The sequence below is a fragment of the Orycteropus afer genome, unplaced genomic scaffold (genome assembly GCF_000298275.1).
Source record: "Orycteropus afer afer isolate SDZICR_OR568_19922 unplaced genomic scaffold, OryAfe1.0 scaffold00618, whole genome shotgun sequence".
NCBI classification, from domain to species: Eukaryota; Metazoa; Chordata; class Mammalia; order Tubulidentata; family Orycteropodidae; genus Orycteropus; species Orycteropus afer.
Genome location: NW_006922205.1, coordinates 277,096 through 281,775, shown reverse-complemented (window position 1 = coordinate 281,775; position 4,680 = coordinate 277,096). Strand labels below are relative to the sequence as shown.

At 37.2% G+C, this 4,680-nt stretch overlaps 1 pseudogene; it reads left to right on the top strand.

The window, feature by feature from the left end:
* Window positions 1-3,331: 3,331 nt before the first annotated feature.
* Window positions 3,332-3,914, top strand: LOC103210495 (annotated as a pseudogene).
* Window positions 3,915-4,680: the final 766 nt, after the last annotated feature.

The window sequence follows — 4,680 nt, the reverse complement described above, 5'->3', positions numbered from 1 at the left end:
CTTATTCAGATACATCCAAACAAAAATCTTGGGCAAATCATTCCAACACACACACACACACACACACACACACACAGTGCTGTCAAGTCAAACCCGACTCATAGCGACCTCTCCTTGAATTTCTGAGGCAGTATCACTATAGAAGTAGATTGCCCAACCTTCCAACATACAACAACCAAAAAGTGCAACAACATCACAATGTCTTGAAACACCAGACCACCACAGTCCACACAAAGAAGCAAGACAAAGCAGTAGAAACAAAGGACAAGAATACAGACCCACAAAACATCCCTGAGGAAGAAGCAGCATTGGAAATCCCTGAAAATGAATTAAAAAGAATTATATTAAGGTACCTTCAATGGATTGAGACAGATCAAGGAAAACACTGACAAAATTAAGGAAAATGCAGACAACATCCTAGAGAAATTTTGGAAGACAATTCAAGAACCAAATGACAAAATGAATGAAAAATTAGAAATTATACAATATCTACAGATAGAAATCCAGAACTACATAACACATTTTCAGAACTATATAACACATTGAAAGGGTAAAGGAGTAGAATTAAATCAATGGAAGACAGAATTAGTGGGACTGAAGACAAACACCTCAATACTTCTTTGGAAAGGGATTAATCAGAAAAAAGATCAAAACAAAATGAAGAAAGCCTAAGGTTCATGTGGGATACTATCAAAAGGAATAACCTATGTGTAAACAGAATTCCAGAACAGGAAGAGAAAAAAAAAAAAAAACCCAGAGAAAACTGTTGAAGATTTGCTGGAAGAGAATTTCCCTGATATGTTGAAGGATGAAAATATATCCATTTAAGAAGTCCAACGAACCCCAAAAGACCCCAAAAGAAAATCATCAAGACATATCATCATCGAACTCATCAAAAGCAAAGACAAAGAAAGAATTGTGCAGCATGGGAAAAGCTCAAAGTTACCTACAAAGGGCAACCAATAACACTGACCTCTGATTTCTCAGCAGAAACCACACAGGCAAGAAGGTAATGGGATGGTATATACAAACCCTGAACAGAAAAACTTCCAACCAAGGTTATATACCCAGAAAAACCATCCCTCAAATATGATGGTGAAGTTAGGAGATTTCCAAATAAGCAGAAATTAAGGGAATTTGTTAAAACCAGACCAATGTTACTAGAGATTCTCATGGGCGTCCTTTGGTCAGAGAACCAACAAAAGCAAACAAAAACCAACCATTAACACACATGATGACATGACCCAGAAATCAACCCAGTTATGGAAAAAGCCAAAGTAAAATAAGCTTACAAAATTGTAAATAGGAAACTAGAGAAATCAACTGGTAAATAAGGACAACTAGAAAACCAAAAAGAGGAAAAAAATTGTGTAGTTACAGAACTTCTAAATGGTGAAGAAGTCAAGAATTGCAAGGCAGAATGGACTGTTCTCAACTCAGGGAGAAAATTATAAATCACAGGGTAACCTAAAGAAAAATGATAAGCCTTCATATCACAATAAAAGAGGACAAGCACAAATATTTAGCAAATACTAAAACAACAGCAACAAAGGAAATGACAGCATAATTCATAAACAAAATGAGCTCAGCACAGAAAATTGTATGGAACAAAGAAATGAACACCACCATGAAAAGAACATAACAAAATGACAGCAACATATTCATACTTGCTGATAATTACACTGAATGTAAATGGATTAAATGCATTACTCAAGAGATGAGGAGTTGCAGACTGGATAAGAAAACACAGCCCATCAATATACTGTCTACAGGAGACACACCTTAGAGAGAAAGACAAAAATAGACTAAAAATCAAAGGTTGCAAAAAGATTTATCAAGCAAATGGCAACCATAAAAGAGCAGGAGTGGCAAAATTAATTCCTGAAAAAAAAAGACTTTAAGACAAAAGCCAACATAAGAAACAAGGAAGGACATTATATAACTATTACAGGATCGATTGAACAAGAGGACATAATCATAATAAATATTTATGGACCCAATGAAAGACCCCCAAAATACATAAATCAGACTTTAACAGAACTGAAAAGACAGATAGATTACTCCACAGTCACAGTAGGAGACTTTAATATACCACTTCCAATGAAAGATAGAACTGGAAAAAAACTCAGCAAAGACAATGAAAACTAAACACTACAATCCACCAACTTGACCTTATAGACATCTATAGAGCACTTCACCCAACAGCAGCACATTATACATTCTTTTCCAGTGTTCATGGAACATTCTCCATGATAGACCATAAGTTATGCCATAAAGCAAACTTTAACAAATTTTAAAACACTGAAATAATGCAAAACAACTTCTCAGATCACAATGGTATCATATTAGAAATCAACAATAGGAAGATCAATGGAAAAAGAACAAACACATGGAAACTGAATAACACCCTTCTTAAAAATGATTGAGTGATAGAAGAAACAAAAAATGAAATAAAAATATTCCTTGAATCAAACAAGAATGAAAACACAACATACCAAAACCTTTGGAACGCAGCAAAAGTAGTGATCAGAGGCCAATTGATAGCAATAAATGCACACATCAAAAAAAAAAAAAAAAAAAAAAAGTCAAAACCAATACCTTAACCCAACATCTCCAACAATCAGAAAAAGAGCAGCAGCAAAAAAAAGCCTACACTCACCATAAGAAAAGAAATAATAACGATGCAATCATAAATAAATTAAACAAAAAATAGAAAGACAATAGAAAAAATCAACAAGACTAGAAGTTTTTTTTTTTTTTAAAAGATTAATAAAATTGACATACTACTGGCAAATTTAACAAAGGAAAAGAGGGAGAGAATACAAATAACATGAATAAGAAATGAACTGGGAGATATCACAACAGAACCAACAAAATAAAAAGGTAGTATCAGGATACTATGAAGAACTATACTCCAACAAATTTGGAAATCTAGAAGAAATGGACAGATTTCTAGAACCACACTACTTACCTAAACTCACAAAGGCTGAGGTGGAACAGACCCATAACAAAAGAAGAAATTGGAAAGGTCATAAAAAAAATTACCAACAAAAATCTGGCCCTGGCCCAGATGGCTTCTCCGGAGAGTTCTACCAAACATTCAGAAAAGAACTGATACCAATCCTACTCAAACTATTCCAGAACATAGAAAAGGATGGAATCCTCCCAAATTCGTATTAAGAAGCAAGCATAATCTTGACAGCAAAATGAGGCAAAGACATCACTAAAAAAGGAAAACTACAGACCAATATTCCTCATTAATATACATGCAAAAACTTCAACAAGAGAAAGCCTTCCTTTCCGTCTGGCAGCAGCTATCAGGTAAGCCAAGATGGGTGCTTACAAGTATATCCAGGAACTGTGGAGGAAGAAACAGTCTGATGTGATGCGCTTTCTTCTGAGGTTCTGCTGCTGGCAGTAGCGCCAGTTCTGTGCGCCACACAGGGCCAGATAAGGCACACAGACTTGGATACAAGTCCAAGCAAGGTTATGTCATTTATCAGATTCGTGTGTGCCGTGGTGGCTGCAAATGGTGCAACCTATGGCAAGCCTGTCCATCATGGTGTGAACCAGATAAAGTTTGCTGGAAGCCTTCAGTCTGTTGCTGAGGAGAGAGCTGGACGCTACTGTGGGCCCCTGAGAGTCCTGAATTCTTACTGGTTAGTAAAGATTCCACGTACAAATTCTTTGAAGTTATTCTCATTGACCCATTCCATAAAGCTATCAGAAGAAATCCTGACACCCAGTGGATCACCAAGCCAGTCCACAAGCACAGGGAGATATGTGGTCTGATGTCTGCAGGCCGCAAGAGCCGTGGCCTTGGGAAGGGCCACAAGTTCCACCACACTATTGGTGGCTCTCGCCATGCTGCTTGGAGAAGGTGCAACACTCTCCAGCTCCACCGTTACTGCTAATATAAGTAATGTTTGTAAAATTCATACCTAATAAACAGTTTAGGACAGTCAACGCCTACTTAAAAGTATTCTTTAATTTTGTCTGCTAAAAAGCAGTAGTCTGCAGATTATTTCATGAATGCATTGTCAAATTATAAAAGTAAAAGTGCAATAATGTTGTTTTTTTTTGGGGGGGGTTAAAGAGAAGTTTTTATTCTGTGCTCCCGGGAGAGGTTTACGGGTCCTAGAGAGGGGCCTGGGAGAGGTTCACAGGTCCCTGAGAGGGGCCAGAGAAGTCGCACTGCCCAGGTAAAAGAAAGGGTTTTTTATAGTGATTTTCTTCCTGGTTCTTAGAGGACCAGATTGAGAGCAGGGTGTGTGTTACAGGAACCAATAAGGTTAAAGCACCTTATTAGCATGGGGGCAGGAAGTAGAGCTGAAGACAAAAAGTGATAGTGTATCTTGTTTCTAAGAAGGTAAACACTTTTCTCTTTGCTTTATCTTTTTTTTTAAAATTTATTTTTTTTTCAATTTATTGTGATTTGGGTGATGATTTACAGAGTAAATTCACTTTCCATACAGCAGTTCACATATACTTTGTCTCATGTCATTAACCACAGTTTACCACAATGCAACAGCTCCCCTCCCACTTCCTACTCATAGTTACCACTTCCCAGTGTCCATCCCTCCATACCCTCCTGCCCTCTGAGCTGTCTCCCTGTGCATAAGCAGCCCTTCCTTTTCCCATGATTGTTCTCTCCAGGGCGTGTGTCTACTTGAGGTAAAT